Raw genomic sequence first — 22,062 nt, forward strand, 5'->3', positions numbered from 1 at the left:
GATTATAATTTTATTCCCAGTTCCATTCCTGTGACAAACAGTTCAATTTCCTAAGTTCTATCTGTTTCCCAAAGGCCATTGTTTCCCTACAGATATTTAATTGAGTGGATTTTGTATTTCATTTTCTAATTGTTCATTCCTTGATAGGGCACATTATAGATATTCCTGAATATGTACTCAAAAATTCTGTTTTGCAATTCTAGTTTTTTGCAATGATTTTCGCAACAAAGCTGCTCAAGCTAAAGAGTGAATGTAATAGTGTAAATATTGTGTTCCTACTTCAAGTGATAAACTCCCAAATTTTTATTTTATGCAAAAATTACCAGACATCAGTAAATCAAAGGACAGCATGGACTATAGCATGGGGTTCTGTAGTCCCATTAGGTATCATTTCTGGAATATCTACCTTCCTGTGTTCCAAGGGTGAGACTTCAGGCTTTTAGATATTTTACCATGATTCTTTATTCAGGCCATACAAAAGATACAGGATGATGGGAAGGGAGAGGAATGCCTTGAGGCCCAGTAAAAGCTCAACTTCGATAGGCGCATAAGAACAGGAGGGAGTATATTTGGTATTGGCATTTGTGGATTCTCCATTCTTGACCTAGGACCTCAGAATCCATGTTAAAATTTCAACTAATTTCATAGATGTATAAGCCATCAAATATATGTACATATATATAAAAATAGATATAGATAAATAGATATAGATATATAGAGATAGAGAAGAGATAGAGCTAGAGACAGAGGCAGAGATAGATAGATAAATATATGCATAGATAGATAGATAGATAGATAGATAGATAGATAGATAGATAGATAGATGGATAGATAAATAAATAGATCAGACACCAAAACTAGATACGATTCAGATTAATAAAGCTAAGAAGTGCATGCTGCCAGTAACAGTTTATAGATCTTCCCTGAGAGACACAACTAGAGCATGTCAGTTACCGAAGTGAATGCTAGTGGCAAACCAGAGAATTGTAAATGGACCTCTTGTTGATAAATTTTCAGAAAGGATTACAAGAGCTGAAGAGGCTATCAACCCCATCAGAACAATGAACAAGAACTTTCTGGTACTATACAGATAATCAAAGACTGTACATGGACAGGCCTATTGCTCCAACTGCATATGTAGCAGAGGATGGCATTGGTGGACACCAAAGGAAGGTCCTCCCTAGGTTTGACTCCCAGTTCAAGGATATGTCAAGGGAGAGTAAGGGTGGTTTAAATGTCAAGGAATGGAAACATTTAGGTCTCTTATGGAGAGGAAACTGGGAAAGGAAATAACATTTAAATGTAGATATAGAAATATCCAAAAAATATTAAAATTAGCTTAAATTAAAAAAAAATTATGAAAGAGATAAAAGTAAATAAAACTGCAAGGTAATCAGACATATTGATTCAGAATCTAGAGGGACACTGTTAGGGAATGGTAGTCAGCATAACACTAGTGGAAAGACTGATATGATTAAGTCTGAACTAGAAGCATTTCTCCCTCCCAGATATCAGTGTCAGACACAAACTACAGTGTAGAAATCATGTACACGAAGGAGTTTACTCTGAGCTGAGGATACAATACTTGTCTTTCCCTTCCTCCTCAGGACGTTTTCCTTCTGGAAGAAAAAATAGAAGCCATGTGCTCTCAAAAAAAAAAAAAAAAAAAAAGCTGTACCCATCCCAACACCTGACTTTTGGAATAATGAAATTAATGATAAAAAAAAAAAAACCTCTGACTTTCAGGAACCATAACGAGCAAGGAAATCCAGTTGCTACTAAGAGGCTCCCACTTCCTGAATCCCATATGTGGAAGGCTCATGTGTTCAGTGAACCCTCACAAACCCTACACAGCACTCACTGCACTTTCCCATGTACCACATATTTTTTTTCATTTTTTTCAAACTAAAACAGAAAGCCAACTTTCTTCTACTCATTTTTGTTATATACATCCTCTTTGTTCTCTTTTCCAAATGGCTGTTTGCACTGAAATAGAGGCCACTTAGTAATCCCTAGAGGTACTGCAGGAATATATGTGATGCAGTTTTTTGTGACATCACAAAATTAGGGCTCTCCAGGGAACAAGAAATTTTTCAGGGAGGGTCAAATGATGATGTCAGTGAGAACTGCCATGGCCTACCTCCTAAATAGCTTTCCTTACATTGACCAGATTCGAGTTTGCATTTTCCAGGAATGTCTACTGTGACACATTGGTAACATTTATGTACTACATCTCTCTACAGCTGGAAACTTCACTTTGCTTCATCAGTGGTTACAGGCTCTACATGGAGAAACTCAGTTAGGGGCTTGTATTGAGTAGAAAAGATCGAGGAACATGGGATGTAGGAGATACTTTTGGATAATAATTCTATTCCCAGTTCCATTCCTCTGACAAACAGATCAATTTCCTATTTTTTCCCTGTTTCCCACAGGCCATTTTTTCTTTACAGATGTTTAATTGAGTGAATATTGTATTTCATTTTCTAATTGTTCATTCCTTGAAAGGGGTCTTTATAGATATTCCTGAATGTGTACTCAAGTATTCTGTTTTCAAATTCCAGTTTTTTGGCAATGATTTTGGCAACAAACGTGGCTAAGCTATGAAGTGAATTTAACAGTGTAAATATTGTGTACCTACTTAAAATGATAAACTCCCAAATTTTTATTTTGTGCAAAGAAATAACTGCCTGAGTAAATCAAAGGACAGTGTGGACTATGTAGTCCCATTAGATATGATCTCTGTAATATCAACCTTGTCGTGTTCCAAGGGTGAGATTTCAGGGTTTTGGATGTTTTAAAATGATTCTTTCTTCACGCCAAAGATAAGATACAGGAGGATTGGCAGGGAGGGAAGAACTAGAGGTCCAATGAAACCTCAACTTCATTAGGGTCATAAGAATAGGAGCGAGTCTATTTGGCATTGCCGTTTGTGGATTCTACCTTCTTGACATACCTGCTCAGAATCCATGTTAAAATTGCACGTAATCTCATAGTTGTAGGAACCACCGATATATATATATATATATATATATATATATATATATATATATATATCAGCCACCAAAACTAGATAACTAGATAAGATTGATGAACCTAAGAAGCACATTCTGTCAGGAACCAGATATAGATCTTCCCTAAGTGACACAAAAAGAGCATGTCAAATACAGAAGTGAATGTGTTGTTGCAAAAATATAAAAATAAAAAAGTTGTCTTATATCCCGCTATCTCTGGCACTGTAGTTTCCCAAGTCTCTGCTAGATATCTTGGTTGAATACATCACCACTCCTCAGTTGCCCAGTGTCTCTTATTGCCACACATGTTTTTACACTCAAAACCTCACATGAAAGAACACACAACACAATAATCTTTGACCCAATTGATAAGATATAGTAGCCCACATAAGCATACAAAGCCTGGTACGATCCATACCTTAGGGACAATAATAACAACCAGTAAATACACAGAGCAGTATCTTAAATTCACCTGCCATGGCTTCTCACCCTCTCCTATTCCTGTCTCTCCTTTTTCCTCTAGTCTCTTCTACTTCCTTCAAACTTCATTCCTGCCCATACTTCCTTCTCTTCCAATGATAGGCCTGCTTCTATCCTGTACCTGCCCCTCACCTGTACTTCACAAATTTAATGTGAAAGCTGTTCTGTAGAATTCACATGAGTTCTGAGTACAGGACAAGGCAGCTGTCCTTGGAGCAGTGGATTAGCATCAAAATACAGATAACTTTAGTGTAAACAACGTTTCCCCCTTTTTGTCCAGTTAAACAGACATTTCCTTTATATATATCAATTGAGTAAGATTATTACTATTCTACAATTTATAAAGCATTTGATATACTCAAAACCCAGTCTGTCACTATATCAGTTAGAAAGAGCATTTAGTTCTTCATTCCAGCTTCAGAAAGTCTTAAAATCTATATTATGTCTTGGCTAGCTTGTATACTATCTGATAACTATCCAGTAAAATATGTATATTCAGAGTTATACAGCCTGATAAGCAATGAGGCTATAATCCGTCTCCTACCCCGTCAGAAATCTGAGAGTGACAAAATATCTATACACATAGAATGTCTTAGAGGGCTTCTAGAACTGAGAGGTTGTAGAGACAAATCTCCAATAGCACAATCCCCTGTTAGCAACATGTGAGCTTAAGTCTTCAGCCTCCTGACACAAGATCAACTGACAGCCTATTGAAAGGCAGACTTGGAAGGGCTGATTACCCTGTATTGGCAGGGTTTATCCCTCAAATCCTCTGCATAATTTGTCCTTTTCTGGATAGTATTAATCTGCATATGAAACAGGCATTTTTTCCAGTGACTGCCTAACCACAAAGTATTGCCTCATTTGGAGGTAGAGATGTTCAAATTCTTCATTAAATTTGCCAAAGGGGAACAGTTAGGAGAAGATATGACTCAACAAAAGATACGTAATAACTTTAAATCTCAAATTTTGTGGATTTCTTACATTTTTGAAAAGCATCTATCTATCTAAGACAATCTGGACTGTTGTCTTTATATCTTAATTTTTTCTTGATAGTACTCTTACAAAGTCAGATGCATGACTTTAATATTTCAATCTTGACTCACAGGTTTAATCAACTCAGAAGTGTGTAATGACAAAAATAATAGAACTGGCTCTTGTAATTTTAAATTTTTTTCCAATTATTTCTATACCCAAACAAAGATAAGATTAAGCTTAGTTACCAAATACGATTATGACTGTATAACTAAATCTAGCTTATTCCTCCCTGCTAAATTTCAACCAATTTTCAATTCTTTATAAAAACATCTTTAGAATAACCACTTCCAGCCCCACCCCACAAATTCCAGGTAATTGAGACAATGGATCCACCATAACTTCTTCAAGTTGTACATGGGCGTTGAGATATCCTTAGGTGTAGGGGGTAGGAAAAATGAAACAAATGCGATAGCCGATATGTCCTGACTGGACCCAGCTGAAATTCACTGAAACCAGGATTCCAAGTAGGTACACTCTACAAAATACAACTCTCAGGAAAAAGGTTAAGAATCGATATATCTTTTGTTTGATTCTCCCGAATATATATTTGATAGCCGTCTACTGATATCAAACCTGATCAGTATGACTCTGTGAGGTTTCCAGAATCCTAATCACAATTTTTAAAAAGACAAGGACAAAATCTTTCTTCCAAAATACTCTGTTTCTTAATCTGAAACCAGAGAAGCTTGTATCTTGCACTCTCTCCCAGAGTAATAATATAAGCATAAAACTCAGTCACACCCATCCTGAAGATTAAACAATTTTTAAAAAAGGAATTTATGTATAAAATGATCCTGATATAACTCAGTACTTGGTGATATCAGGAAATAAACCCAAAGTTCCCATGGAGCCCACGTTAAGAGAATTTGAACTTGCTATTGTCGTAAATATCAAAAGTAACCACAAATCATCGCTAAGCGTCATCAACGAGCCATATAGTGGGATAATTCATAAAACTAATCGAATACCTTCTATCAATTCTAATATCAATAAGAAAACTTCAAACCAGGACTTTTGCCCAAAATATCTCAGTCTGTTAAGCTCTCTACCTGAAGCCACAGATTTTTCTTTATCGTTAATAACTTCTACAATATATGTCTGCATTCACTTTCCCTGTTGTTACAGACATTTCATCAAAACTCTCTACTTGGTAGTGCCTAATTTTTCCCTAAGTTCTGAGCAGTAGATGAAAATCCCCACCTGATTCAGGTAATCTCTCTACTCTCTTCTTTCTTTTTTTTTTTTATTAACTTGAGTATTTCTTATATACATTTCAAGTGTTATTCCCTTTCCCGGTTTCCGGACAAACATCACCCTCCCCCCTCCCCTTCCTTATGGGTGTTCCCCTCCCAAACCTCCCCCAATTGCCACCCTCCCCGCATAGTCTAGTTCACTGGGGGTTCAGTCTTAGCAGGACCCAGGGCTTCCCCTTCCACTGGTGCTCTTACTAGGATATTCATTGCTACCTATGGGGACAGAGTCCAGGGTCAGTCCATGTATAGTCTTTAGGTAGTGGCTTAGTCCCTGGAAGCTCTGGTTGCTTGACATTGTTGTACTTTTGGGGTCTCGAGCACCTTCAAGCTCTTCCAGTTCTTTCTCTGATTCCTTCAACGGGGGACCTAGTCTCAGTTCAGTGGTTTGCTGCTGGCTTTCGCCTCTGTATTTGCTGTATTCTGACTGTGTCTCTCAGGAGCGATCTACATCCGGCTCCTGTCGGTCTGCACTTCTTTGCTTCATCCATCTTGTCTAATTGGGTGGCTGTATATGTATGGGCCACCTGTGGGGCACGCTCTGAATGGGTGTTCCTTCAGTCTCTGTTTTAATCTTTGCCTCTCCCTTCCCTGCCAAGGGTATTCTTTTTCCTCATTTAAAGAAGGAGTGAAGCATTCACATTTTGATCATCCGTCTTGAGTTTCCTTTGTTCTAGGGATCTAGGGTAATTCAAGCATTTGGGCTAATAGCCACTTATCAATGAGTGCATACCATGTATGTCTTTCTGTGAGTGGGTTAGCTCACTCAGGATGATATTTTCCAGTTCCAGCCATTTGCCTACGAATTTCATAAACTCGTTGTTTTTGATAGCTGAGTAATATTCCATTGTGTAGATGTACCACATTTTCTGTATCCATTCCTCTGTTGAAGGGCATCTGGGTTCTTTCCAGTTTCTGGCTATTATAAATAAGGCTGCGATGAACATAGTGGAGCACGTGTCTCTTTTATATGTTGAGGCATCTTTTGGGTATATGCCCAAGAGGGGTATGGCTGGATCCTCAGGCAGTTCAATGTCCAATTTTCTGAGGAACCTCCAGACTGATTTCCAGAATGGTTTTACCAGTCTGCAATCCCACCAACAATGGAGGAGTGTTCCTCTTTCTCCACATCCTCGCCAGCATCTGTTGTCACCTGAGTTTTTGATCTTAGCCATTTTCACTGGTGTGAGGTGAAATCTCAGGGTTGTTTTGATTTGCATTTCCCTTATGACTAAAGATGTTGAACATTTCTTTAGGTGTTTCTCAGCCGTTCGGCACTCCTCAGCTGTGAATTCTTTGTTTAGCTCTGAACCCCATTTTTTAATAGGGTTATTTGTTTCCCTGCGGTCTAACTTCTTGAGTTCTTTGTATATTTTGGATATAAGGCCTCTATCTGTTATAGGATTGGTAAAGATCTTTTCCCAATCTGTTGGTTGCCGTTTTGTCCTAACCACAGTGTCCTTTGCCTTACAGAAGCTTTGCAGTTTTATGAGATCCCATTTGTCGATTCTTGATCTTAGAGCATAAGACATTGGTGTTTTGTTCAGGAAATTTTTTCCAGTGCCCATGTGTTCCAGATGCTTCCCTAGTTTTTCTTCTATTAGTTTGAGTGTGTCTGGTTTGATGTGGAGGTCCTTGATCCACTTGGACTTAAGCTTTGTACAGGGTGATAAGCATGGATCGATCTGCATTGTTCAACATGTTGCCCTCCAGTTGAACCAGCACCATTTGCTGAAAATGCTATCTTTTTTCCATTGGATGGTTTTGGCTCCTTTGTCAAATATCAAGTGACCATAGGTGTGTGGGTTCATTTCTGGGTCTTCAATTCTATTCCATTGGTCTATCTGTCTGTCTCTGTACCAATACCATGCAGTTTTTATCACTATTGCTCTGTAATACTGCTTGAGTTCAGGGATAGTGATTCCCCCTGAAGTCCTCTTATTGTTGAGGATAGCTTTAGCTATCCTGGGTTTTTTGTTATTCCAGATGAATTTGCAAATTGTTCTGTCTAACTCTTTGAAGAATTGGATTGGTATTTTTATGGGGATTGCATTGAATCTGTAGATTGCTTTTGGTAAAATGGCCATTTTTACTATATTAATCCTGCCAATCCATGAGCATGGGAGATCTTTCCATCTTCTGAGGTCTTCTTCAATTTCTTTCCTCAGTGTCTTGAAGTTCTTATTGTACAGATCTTTTACTTGCTTGGTTAAAGTCACACCGAGGTACTTTACATTATTTGGGTCTATTATGAAGGGTGTCGTTTCCCTAATTTCATTCTCGACTTGTTTCTCTTTTGTATAGAGGAAGGCAACTGATTTATTTGAGTTAATTTTATACCCAGCCACTTTGCTGAAGTTGTTTATCAGCTTTAGTAGTTCTATGGTGGAACTTTTGGGATCACTTAAATATACTATCATGTCGTCTGCAAAGAGTGATATTTTGACCTCTTCTTTTCCGATCTGTATCCCCTTGATCTCCTTTTGTTGTCTGATTGCTCTGGCTAGAACTTCAAGAACTATATTGAATAAGTAGGGAGAGAGTGGGCAGCCTTGTCTAGTCCCTGATTTTAGTGGGATTGCTTCAAGTTTCTCTCCATTTAGTTTAATGTTAGCAACTGGTTTGCTGTATATGGCTTTTACTATGTTTAGGTATGGGCCTTGAATACCTATTCTTTCCAGGACTTTTATCATGAAGGGGTGTTGAATTTTGTCAAATGCTTTCTCAGCATCTAATGAAATGATCATGTGGTTCTGTTCTTTCAGTTTGTTTATATGATGGATCACGTTGATGGTTTTCCTTATATTAAACCATCCCTGCATGCCTGGGATGAAGCCTACTTGATCATGGTGGATGATTGTTTTGATGTGCTCTTGAATTCGGTTTGCCAGAATTTTATTGAGTATTTTTGCGTCGATATTCATAAGGGAAATTGGTCTGAAGTTCTCTTTCTTTGTTGGGTCTTTGTGTGGTTTAGGTATAAGAGTAATTGTGGCTTCATAGAAGGAATTCGGTAGGGCTCCGTCTGTTTCAATTTTGTGGAATAGTTTGGATAATGTTGGTATAAGGTCTTCTATGAAGGTTTGATAGAATTCTGCACTAAACCCGTCTGGACCTGGGCTCTTTTTGGTTGGGAGACCTTTAATGACTGCTTCTATTTCCTTAGGAGTTATGGGGTTGTTTAACTGGTTTATCTGTTCCTGATTTAACTTCGATACTTGGTATCTGTCTAGGAAATTGTCCATTTCCTGAAGATTTTCAAGTTTTGTTGAATATAGGTTTTTATAGTAAGATCTGATGATTTTTTGAATTTCCTCTGAATCTGTAGTTATGTCTCCCTTTTCATTTCTGATTTTGTTAATTTGGACGCACTCTCTGTGTCCTCTCGTTAGTCTGGCTAAGGGTTTGTCTATCTTGTTGATTTTCTCAAAGAACCAACTTTTGATTCTGTTGATTCTTTCTATGGTCCTTTTTGTTTCTACTTGGTTGATTTCAGCTCTGAGTTTGATTATTTCCTGCCTTCTACTCCTCCTGGGTGTATTTGCTTCTTTTTGTTCTAGAGCTTTTAGGTGTGCTGTCAAGCTGCTGACATATGCTCTTTCCTGTTTCTTTCTGCAGGCACTCAGCGCTATGAGTTTTCCTCTTAGCACAGCTTTCATTGTGTCCCATAAGTTTGGGTATGTTGTACCTTCATTTTCATTAAATTCTAAAAAGTTTTTAATTTCTTTCTTTATTTCTTCCTTGACCAGGTTATCATTGAGTAGAGCATTGTTCAATTTCCACGTATATGTGGGCATTCTTCCCTTATTGTTATTGAAGACCAGTTTTAGGCCGTGGTGGTCCGATAGCACGCATGGGATTATTTCTATCTTTCTGTACCTGTTGAGGCCCGTTTTTTGACCAATTATATGGTCAATTTTGGAGAAAGTACCATGAGGAGCTGAGAAGAAGGTATATCCTTTTGCTTTAGGATAGAATGTTCTATAAATATCCGTTAAGTCCATTTGGCTCATGACTTCTCTTAGTCTGTCTACATCTCTGTTTAATTTCTGTTTCCATGATCTGTCCATTGATGAGAGTGGGGTGTTGAAATACTCTCTTCTTTCTTAAATAAAACTTAATCACTTGTTAATAATACCTTAATAGAAGAAGTATCTTGTGTAACTAGGATTTCCACACAAAATTCCCCTGTGGAGCCTATGTTAAAAAGAAAATGTGTATCCTGAAAGACTTACTAAACAACTCTCATTAAAAAGCAGCTTTAATCTCTTAACTCTCTGAACTGCCATTACTTATCACACAGCAGGGGACCAACAGCCTGTCAGCCCTTGCTTCTTCCCCATTTTTGTTTTATATTCTGCTCTTAAGTTATCAAGAATTAATATGGCACAGGTGTCCTCTTACTTAGAAAATAAAAAGGTTCTCTCAACTTTTTGATTACTAGTGGATTCTTGCCCATCACCTTGTTTTGCCATCTGTTGTTGTAAAAAAAAAGAAAACTTGTCTTTTACCATGCTATCACTAGCACCGTAGTGTCCTAATATAATAGGTAGATATCTTGGTGAAAACACATCCCTATTCCCTGTCAGCCCAGTGTCCCTTGCTGCCACACACTTTCCTATACTCAATCCCTCACATAGAAAACACACATCACAAAAATTTTGACCCAATTGCTAAGATATAATTGCGCACTTAAATATACAAAGCCCTTTACCATCCATCCCTTAGGAACATTAATAATAACCTGTAAATACACAGACCATAATTGTAACCTCACCTGCCATGACTTCTCACCCTCTCCTCTTCCTATCTCCCCTTTTTCCTCCAGTCTCCTCCTCTTTCTTCAAACATCTCTCTCACCCATTCTTCCTTCTCCTCCAATGACCTCCTTCTTTACATGGTAAAGAAAAGTTCTTTACATAGTACAAGTAAAGAAAACAAATTACTCCCAAAGCATCCTTCTATCATGTACCTGCCCCACACCTGTACTTTACAAATTCAATAGGGAGGTGATTTTGGTGAAGTCACCTGAGTTCTGAGTACATGAGTAGGCAGCTGTCCTTGGGGCAGTAGAATTAGCATCAAAATACAGATAACTTCAGGGCAAACCACAGCAAATAGCTTTGATATCCTAGTGAAATCTTTCAAGCCAAGTAAAACTGCAAATGTGATAATGTTCTAGTTTCTTCTCATGCTTGATGCTGAAAAGAGTGATAGTGTATGAGAAGAAATATTACATAGTACACGTAAAATAAACAAATTACTCCCAAGGCCAACAAGGCTCATAAGTAAGCAATTTGTTATAGAGTAACAAAGAGTAAGCAAAGTAGTTTTCTCATTCGGTTTCCCTTCACTGTAGGCAGCATTTTGAATTTACAGAGAAATGGTTGATATTGTATCATTTATCTTTAAAAGTACTCTAATAAGAATCTTTTAAAAAGCACAAATCTAAATATGTGTATAAAAATGTCATATCTACTTTAAATGATCAGAATGCACACCTGTGATTGTCAATCCTTATTAAATCCTATCAGAGAGCTGAGGGTACAACTGGGACAGAAATCAGTCCTCAACAGTCCAGCATGTGTGACAGTCACACCATTAGCCTGTGCCACCATTGTTCTTGATCCCTGGCCTTAAAAAGTCCCTGTCTTTTCGAACTTCAAATTGTTCCCTAATTTTTTTTTTTTTTACATCAGAGGCAGTAGTTAAAACATGTTAGCCAGCTTAACAAACAATTTTATTTTTCCAAATGCTTTTTAAGGGTGCTGGTCGTCACTAATTATTCTACATTTCCTTTGGTGATGGTGGAAGCACTGGTCTTCCACAGAGGAAATTCCTAAAAGACCTCGACCACTATTATTGCAAATGCCAATGGTGTTGCTCCCTGAGTGGTGGTAAGCTCCAGGAGGATTTTTATGTACTTCTTAGAATTAGAGAGATATGAGGGGAACAACCGAGCGAAACGCTGCATGAAGTTCTCAGTACAGTTGGTCCTTGGGGCTATGACTCACCAAAGAGCAATGAGGCTGTTCTAAAGAGTGGGCCATACCCCAGGATTTTTAAAATGTTGTGCCATTCCTCCTTCACAGCAATTGGCAATACTCCATGTCAGAACCAAATTTGAACCATGCTTTTACCCTGGATAGAATTTCAAATACTATACTGAATAGGGAGAGTGGGCAGCCTTACCTTGTCCTTCACTTTAATGAATTGTTTTAAGTTTCTTTATATTTAGCTTGACGGTCATTACAGGTTTCCTCTCCCTTGCTTTTACTATGTTTCTCCATAGGATTTGTCTCTCTTATCACTCACAGTCTTTTATCATGAAGTGGGGCTGGAATTGCTTTTTCTGCATCTAATGAGATTATCATGTAATTTTTCCTTCAGTTTCACTTATAGTGGATTATAGTGATGGATTTTCAGAATTTGAACCATCCCAACCTCCGACTAGAAATTAAAAATTACACAGCATAACCTACGGAAGTACTCGCCTGCATGCTCTAACAACCCCCCCCCCGAAAAAAACAAAAACAACATGCAAACAAAAAAAATCATTCACCCTACAGAACAGATTTTATACTAACATACACACTCAAACATCCCACCCAAAAAAAACCAAAAACCAAAATACATGCAAGCAAGAAAACCCTGCACCCACAACATCAAAATAGCATGAAGTTAATATCACTGGTCATTAATACCGTTAAGCATTAGTGGCCTCTATTCAACAACAAAAGGACAGAGGTTAAAATAATTGATGTAAAAACAGGATCTGTCATTCTGTTGCATTCAAGAAGCACACTCCAGCAATTGAGATAGACATAACCTTAGACTAAGGTGTTGGAACATATTTTCCAAGAAATAAAACAAGAAACAAGATGGTGTAGCCACTCTAACATCCAGCAATCAGACTTCCAAACAAAAGTAATCAAAAGAGAAGGGGAAGGACACTTCATATTTATTAGAGGAAAAACCCACCAAAATGGCATCTCAATTCTGGATGTCTATATCCCAAAGACAAAAGTAGCAACATTGGTGAGAGAAATATTGCTGAAGCTCAAATATCACATCGAACCTCACACATTAATAGTGGGGGATATCAATGTCCCATCTCACCAAGGGCAGGCCATTGAGACAGAAACTAAAAATAAAACAATAAAAATAGAATATATAACTGCCAGGGGTTTCAATTAATCTGACCTCATTCATATCTACAGAATATTTCACATGAACACAAAAGTACACACTTTCTTTTCTGTACCTCATGGAACATTATCCTGAACTGATCATGTTCACCCTCAATAAACAAGTCACAACAGACACAGAAAGACTGTGCTAACCATTGGATCTTCTCAGATCACCATGGATTTAAACTGGACTTCAACAATAACAAAAAGTCTATAAACTCATGGATATTCAATAGCTTGCAACTGAAGAACCACAAGTTCAGAGAAGACTTGAAAAAAAAGTTCCTAGAATTCAATGATAATGATGGCATATTGTCTCCAAACTTAAGGTACATAAGGAAAGCAGTGTAAGAGGAACGTGCACATGCAGCACAGAGCAATTTTATAAAGAAACTGGAGAGACCCCATACTAGCAGCTTCCCAGCACACATGAAATCTCTAGAATAAAAAGAAGCAAACACATATTAAAGGAGGGGATAGAAAGAAATGATCAGACTCAGGGTGAGAGTGATCCACCAGAAACAAAAAGAATACTAATATTAACAAAAACAAGAGCTAGTTCCTTGGGAAAATCAAACAGACAGACAAACCCTTAAATAGATAATGTAATACGAGGTAAGACAGCATCCAAATAACAAAATCAGAAATGAACAGTGAGACACATCGATAGACAAAGATGAAAGTCACAGAATCCTTAGGTCTCACTTCCAAAACCTGCTTTCTACAAAATTAGAATCTCTGAATTAAATGGATGTTTGTGTAGATGGATAACACTGACCACAGGTAAACTAAGGTAAGATAAACTATGTAAATAGCTGTACAACCCCTAAAAAGACACAAACAGTAATTGAAAGTTTAACCACTGAAAAATTCTCAGGGCCAGTTTCATTGAGCGCAGACTTCTACCAGATTTTCAAAGAATTCTCAACCTACTCCAAAACACAGAAACAGAAGGAAAATCACCAAACAGATTCCACGACACCACTGTCGCCTTGACACCGAAATCACAAAATGACTCAACAAAGAAAGAATTTCAGACGAATTTTCTTTACAGACAATGGTGGAAAAAATACTAGGTAAAATGCTCAAAAACAAAATGAAAAGCATTTCAAACTGCCATTCAGTGCAATCATGTAAGCTTTCTCCTGAGGATGCAGGAGTGGATCAATCTATGAAAACCCATTAAAGTGATCCACCATATTAACAAACTTAACTGAAAAAAAAATTGTGCCCTCTGCACTTCAAATTAACGTGGGAGCTCCCCTTGGATTTAACTTTTTGGTAGTTGCATATCATAATATATATTTTTTTAATAAAATACATATATATTTTAATAAAGTAACATTAAATTGTTATATCCTAACATCATAATATATAACTAATATTAATATACTATGTTAATATTAACATGTATTTATACATTAAATTATTATATTAATAAGGTAAATATAATTAATATTAATATATTTTGTTACTATATTAAATTAATATATATTGATATAATAATGTAACTGATATATTACATTAATATATCAAAAATAATATATTAATTATTAACATATTTAATATGATTTATTAATATTCACTATTACTCAATGGTGTGAAGGAGCAGAATTAAAGAAAGAAGGAAAAAATGCAAGACTATCTCTTAAATGCTGAAAATGCTTTTGACAAAATCCATCGTCGTTCCATATTTAAGGTCTCAGGGAGACCAGGGATGTCAGGCACATACCTAATGTAATAAAATTCTAAAATAAATACAAAAAATATTACATAAAATGCAATATAGCAAGCCAACAGTTAATATCTAAATAAGGGGTAGGGAAGCAAAAGGCAATTCTACTAAATTGGAGAATGAGAACAGACTGCACACCTCGCAGCATCCTTTCAGTAAAGTCCTTAAATTCCCAGCTAGAGCAATAAGACAACCAAAGGAGGTCAAGGGGATGATATCGCAAAAGGAGAACTCAGTGTATCACCATTCACACATCATATAATAGTGAACATATGTGATCCAAAAGTTTTACCAGAAATGACCTACATATGAAAAACACCTTCAGCCAAGTGGATGGATGAAAAATTAAATGAAAATAATATGCCATGCAAATGACAGAGAGGCTGAGAAGAAATTATGGAAGACATGCCAATCACAATGGATATATATATATATATATATATATATTATGAAATATAAATTAACTCTAACCTAGCACATGAGAAGCATTTCTGGTGTGAACTCCAAGTCTCTGAAAAGAGACACTGAGGAAGATAGCAGAAGACAGAAAGACCTCCCATGCTCACAGACGGGTAGGATTAAGAGAGTTAAAGAGGCCATCTTAGTTTTGGGTGTAGATTCAAAGTTCCTATCTTGCAGTCAGGATGACATGGTTGCCAAGGTGCATGCAGGAGAAGAGGCAATCTTGCAGTCACATGTGGAGTCAAAGATGACATCATCTTGCTGTTTGGGTGTCATATGGTTGCTCATTGTGCACATGTGACATCATTGGCTGTGGAAGCAGGGTCAACCTGAAACATCTCTGGCTTTCTACCATGCAGATGGTGTTACAGTTTCTAAATCACATCAATCACCAAAAATAACCAGGGTAAAAACCTGTGACAGAGGGATGGCAGCCATTACTGGAGAAGGAAATGGCTTTGATGTCCCTAAGAAAAAACTGCTCATGCCATGGCCATTCAGGCAAAGCAAGCATAATGGGATGAGGAGATCTAGATTTAGAGACCGAATGTTTAATGTTTTCTTGTGAAATTTTAGCCTACTCATGACGGTTCACTGTTATCAGAAAATTTTTAAAGTGGAATAATATGCAGGTATGAGCAATAAGGACATTGTGAAGCTGCAGTTAACTAAGTGGAACAAGTTGAGAAACCTGAAACTCCTCTGGGTGAGATCATTGAAAACCTTGAGAAAAAGGAACACTGGACATGGATCACTGAAGAAACAGATATCCACAGAAAATACAAGAGACATGACTGAGGAAGAAACAGCTGTATCTACTGGACTATGGAGCAATAGTTAGAGCCCCTACAAGGGGTGATCTCTATTAACAGAAAATTTGATTCAGAAATACTGTTGAGGAAAGCTTGTTGGAATTTCCAAACCCAATGACCCATAAAGAAAACACACAATTTGGTTATTATAATTATAATCTATAAACGTGTATTGGGTAGATCCAACGTTATCATAACTTATACTCCAACCATAAAACCCCTGCTACATGTGCATTCTTCAGGCCACATGGATTGTTTCCATCATTACTTCCTCCTCTTTTTCTTCAGTCCTCTCCCTTCCCCTCTTACCCTCTTCTGCCTCTCTACCTAACCCCACTGTCATTCCTCCAGTACCAACTTTCCCCTCCGGCTATCAGTAATAGGCTCTAGCATTTACTGACCGGTTAAAATGGGAAGAAGTTTCATATGTGATCACCAGTGTCCATGATAGAGGGCTAGTTGGTGGGGGGAGACCTCCTTTGAGGAAGCAAATAAATATCAGGATACAAATTGCATTTGCTTGGGAAGAGCAAATCTGTATAATGCTATCAATATCTGTCCAGTGGATTGTGAGAAAATGGGGAATATTCTTCCTAAAGACCCAGCTATACTACACCTGGTCTTATATCTGAAAAGACCTCTGCCATGCAGAGAGTACATGTGCTCCATCATGTTCCTAGTGGATTTCTTCATAATGAACAGAAAATAAAAATAAGCCAGATGCCCCTCAACCAAACAGTGGCTACAGATAATTTAGTTCATTTACACTATGAAATACTATACACATATGAAAAATAAGGACCCCAGCTCTGAAAAAAAGAAAAAAAAAGAAAGAAAAATAAGGACATTGAGAAGCTGCGGTCAAGAAGATGGAGTGAGAAAGTATTGTCCTGAATGAAGTAATTGAGACCCAAAATAACATGTATATATTCATTAAAAGAGGGTATTAGCCATTAAGTACAGAATTCACACACTAAGTTCTATGGAACCAAAGAGGATAAACAATAAGAAAGGGCCAAGAAAAATGTTTGAATTTCACTCAGAAGGAGGAACAAAGTAATGAGAAGAGGCAGTTGGAAGGAAAGGATTGGGTGACTGAGGGGATGGGAAGGTAAATAGGGTTTGAGAATCATTTCTTGGGAGAGATGAGCAAGAGGGACAGAGCGCCAAGAGAATAAACTGAAATCAGTGACTGTCCAGGGTTGGTACTATCTCTATGATTTGCCAGCAATCTGGGATGGGTGAGGATACCCTGGCGTCCATGAGGGTGACTTTAGCTGAGACTCATAACAGTGGGGATACGGACACCGAAATGGTCAATTTCTGTAGCCACAGAGGACCCAAGGTGGAAGGATAAGGAACCAAACACATCCCCAAAATTTTGACCCAGAAATTGCCCCCTCTATAAGAGACACACGGAGAGAGATGGAAGAGGAAATGAGGAAATGGCCAAAGGAAAAGTGGCCGGATGTGAGACTTATCCTATGGGCAGACGGCAAACACTGACATTATTAATGGTCCTTTCTTATGTTTGCAGACGGCAGTGTAGCATTATTGTCCTCTGCAAGGCTCCAACGAGCAGCCGACTGATACAGATGCACAGGCACAGGGCTTGATATCAGACAGTGCTCAGTGAGTCTCACTAAAGAGCTGAGGGAAGGACTGAGAGAGGTAGAGGAGCACAATGGTTCTCACATGAGTTCAGTAAACCCGTCGCCTGTCTGTGGATCCTGTTCTCCTACCCGGGCTGCGTTTTCAGGACCTAGTGGGAGACGATGAGTCTAGTCCTGCAGAGACTTTATGTGCCAGGAGACGGGGTGTACCCAGAGGGGTCCTCTACTCAATAAGAGTAGAAGGGGAGAGGATAGGAGGAAGAACTGTAAATGGTGGGTGCCTGGAGGAGTCTGGTGACAGGGCAGAATTCAGAATGTTACCTGGTGAATATATACAACCATTCTAACAAGGGGCCAAGGCATGACATCATGGGGGTGGGGCATGACATCATAGGGGTGGGGGAATGACATCATAGTGGTCGAGGCATGATATCCTGAAGCCAAAGAGAAAATAGATGAAACTAGAAAAAAAAATCAGCCCAAGAGGGAAATGAGACCTAGAGACACAAACATGGCAGGCGTTTACCTATGCATGGTATCGGCTGTGAGATAAATCATATTCCATCTACAATCCACAAATGCAGAGAGGACAAAGGAAAGGAGAAGGCACCTTGAGAAGAAAAGCATCGACCTATCTGAAAGGAAAAACTGGAACAGGTTCTGTGAGTGAGTGAGTGCGACTGAGGACAGGAGCAGAAGTTCAGAGGGGAAGATGGAGGGATAGCGGGGTGTAGAGAGAACCGGCCAGAAATAGAGGACATACGGGTTAATGCAGAAACTCGATGGAAGCACTGGTTAATTCATGATGTCTAGAGGGCCACGTTCCTGAGGATTTATTCTGACAGAGAATGCAGAACATGAACCTGCAATCCTTTGAAATCGAGCAAGTAGGACCTCAGGGTTGGGTATGGGGCACATTTAGTGGAGTCGATTTCTGAGTAGGTAAAATGGAGATCACTGAACAACAGACCGATGCTGGGTCAGAGATTATAAAGATATAGCAATAGAGGACTTCCTGGTACCTTAAGCCTGCAACTGATGTAAGTGCACACAAAAATCCCTTCCTGCTCTCCAAGGTTCGTTTAGCCCTTTTGACCCTGAGTAAATTATATGCACACAACCATAGCGTGTCCCTGAATACCTTCTAACAGAGCTGTGACACTGAAATCCTTGGAAGACACCAAAATTCACTTGCACGCAGACCAATATTTTGCTGACTAACTGTTTCCTGGGTCCACTTCATCCTTTCACACGTTTTATGCACCTGGACACTCTAGGTAGGAGACAAGAGATGAGTGTGTGTGTGTGTGTGTGTGTGTGTGTGTATGTGTGTGTGTGTGTACATAAGTGTGTTTGTGTGTGTGTGTGTCTGTCTGTGTCTGTGTGTGTATCTGTATATTGGTTATCGTCTCTGTGTCTGTGCTTCTGAATATGTGTGTGTGTCTGTGTGTTTGTGTCTGTTTATGTGTGTCTGTGTCTGTGTGTTTGTCTGTTACTGTCAGTCTCTCTGTGTGAATGTCTGTTTGTCTAACTGTCTATGTCTCTTTCTGTGTGTCTCTGTGTATCTGTGTGTGTGTACATACATATGTGTCGGTGTGTGTGTTTGTGTGTTTGTGTATATGTTGTGTGTGTTAGCCATGCATAAGCTAACCATCCTCACACAGAATATCTGGATTGCTTTTCTTTATAGAATGTTGGCGAATCTTTCTCTTGTCCTAAAAGACCACTCTGGTTCTCAACTCTCTCTGTGAAGCCATGACAGTTTGAGTGATTTTCATGTGAGAGGAGTCTGTCCTATTGAAAATTGCTTTCCTGGATACAATATCACTTAAAAAAACACATCTCAACATTTATTTTCCTTATAACGTGATCCCTCGAGGGGATTTTTCCATCATCATCATCATCATCATCATCATCATCATCATCATCACTAATATTATTATTACAGGACTATTCCATTATATTGTTATCTGTGTTGTTACCAGTGTGCTAAAGTTCATTGATGGCACAAAGAAAGATATTGTTTCATGTGGGTCTTGGACAGCCACGATTTTGTTCTTGAAACTGAAAGATTTATTTGCGTGCTCCCATGAGTAAATACATGCAAGTACAGAAAGTTCCTTGGTCTTCTACATGAGAGTGACATCCTCACATAGTCCTCAGATCTACATGAGAAACAGAGAATTTAGATGGGCAATGAAAAGTAGGGTGATCAAAAACCAAGTTGGGGAGAAATAAGACAGTTTTCCACAATGTTTCAGGCTTTGGGGATTGGTAGACATTACATAACCATCTTATTATTCATAGCAGAAATAGTCAAAATTAATAAAGGCAGAAATTTTAACAACATATTTATGCTGGCTAATTTAAATTCCCATATTTCATCTGTGGAACATTATATATTCTCTTTCAGGTTCTTCTTGAAATTATTTGAAGAAGTGAAAACTGGTATGTGTTTATCTATTCACATTCATAAAGCATCACCGTTGCTCTAGTGATGAACAGACTGCACAACTGTCAAGAGACAGACTGACTTTCTTGCCAAAGAAAAAAATCTTCACCTTCATGGAGGCAGTTTCATTCTTAGGTGCAGAAGTTTAAAATCCCCTGAGAATGCTTCCTACAGGTACCATTTCCTGTATATTGTAATATCCTAGAAAATGGGTTTCTTTTTGCATTTTATTTCAAGTGTTAAGATCTACAAACAAGTTTTGAGTGCGTGTACTATTTGTAGATGTAGTCTTTTTTCTTTCCTATAGCTGGATTCTGGTTTGTGGACTCTCAGGCATTTTCTGATCCATCTCTCACAGCAGGGGCTGCAAATGAGATGAGTCTTAATCAGGAATAAAGGAAAGAAGAAAGGTAAGGTAATAGATGATGCCCTTATGTATTTAACCCCTCTGAGTCTGAGATGGCTGTTGTCATCAACATGTATATCTAAACTTTAATTTGAAACAAAGTACACTCACATGAGTTTAAGCCTTTGTACTTTTCATTGTGTAAATATATGCAATAAAGAGAGCTTTCAAAGTAATAAAGTTGTGTGATGTGTGTTACTCATTTAACAGATGCCCTTGTATAACTTAAAAGAATATATAAATGGTTTTCCTTCATGTTGAAGGTAATGAAGACAGTGTCTCTTCTAACAGTATATGTAGTAATTTTGACAACTATTAAATTAAATATGTTCATATCTTGACAAAACATCAACCACAATTGCTTATGGGATACTTCCTATACTTTCTCAGTGTTTTTTCCTAAATATTGACTTTAAAATGCAGTTAGCAGAATTGATATTGAGGAGAATGGCAGGAGAGAGGAAACTGAATGAGAGGGGAGGTTGGGAAGGGAGTGGCCTTTGCAGGAATTAGGTATAGGGAAAGCAGGGAAATGAGAATGGAAGATAACCTCATACTAATACTGTCCAAACTCTTCCACAAAATTGAAACAGATGGAGCACAACCACATTCCTTATATGAATCCACAATTACTCTTATACCTAGCCCACACAAAGACTCAGCACAGAAAGAGGACTTCAGACCAATTTCCCTTAGGGATATTGATGAAAAAATTCTCAATAAAATTCTTGCAATCCGAATATTACAACACATCAAAAAAATCATCCATCATGATCAAGTAGACTTGAACCAAGGGATGGAAGGATGGTTTAATATAGGAAAATTCATAAATGTAATCCATCATGTAAACAAACTCAAAGATAAGGAGCGCAAGGTCATTTCATTAGATGGTGAGAAAGCATTTGACAAAATTCAACAACCCATGTGAATAAAAGTCCTGGCAAAATCACGAACTGAAGGCTCATATCAAAATATAGTGTAAGAAATATACAGGAAACCTGTAGCTAACATCAAACTAAATGGAAAGAAACTTGAAGCAATCCCACTAAAATCAGGGACTAGACAAGGCTGCCCACTCTCTCCCTACTCATTCAAAACAGGACTCCATGTTATAGTCAGAGAAACCAGACCACAAGGGGGTCAAACTGACACAAATTGGAAGGGAAGATATCAAAATATCACCATTTGCAGATGATATGATAGTATATACTTAAGTGACCCAAAAGTACCACCAGAGAACTTCTTAACCTGATAAATAACTTCATCAAAGTGTCAGGGTATAAAATTAACTCAAACATACCAGTAGCCTTCCTCTCCTCAATGGATAAACAGGCTGAGAAAGAAAATATTGAAATCACACACTTCACAATAGACCCAAATAATATAAAATATCTTGGTTTAAGTTTATTCAAGCAAGTGAATGATCTGTATGACAAAAGATCAAGTATCTGAAGAAAGAAATTGAATACTATCTCAGAAGATAGAAAGAGCTTACATGCTCATGGATAGACAGGATTAATATAGTAAAGATGACCATTTTGCCAATCAATTTAATTTTACACATTCAATGCAATCTCCATCAAAATTCCTACTCACTTCTTTAATAGAGATAA

General features: G+C 37.9%; 1 long non-coding RNA gene across 2 annotated transcripts in view; it reads right to left on the reverse strand.

Moving 5' to 3' along the window:
• Nucleotides 1–22,062, reverse strand: part of LOC120099680 (uncharacterized) — a 43,857-nt gene that overhangs the window by 5,716 nt on the left and 16,079 nt on the right.

This window comes from Rattus norvegicus, chromosome Y (genome assembly GCF_021556685.1).
Source record: "Rattus norvegicus strain SHRSP/BbbUtx chromosome Y, alternate assembly SHRSP_T2T, whole genome shotgun sequence".
In the NCBI taxonomy this organism is placed as follows: domain Eukaryota; kingdom Metazoa; phylum Chordata; class Mammalia; order Rodentia; family Muridae; genus Rattus; species Rattus norvegicus.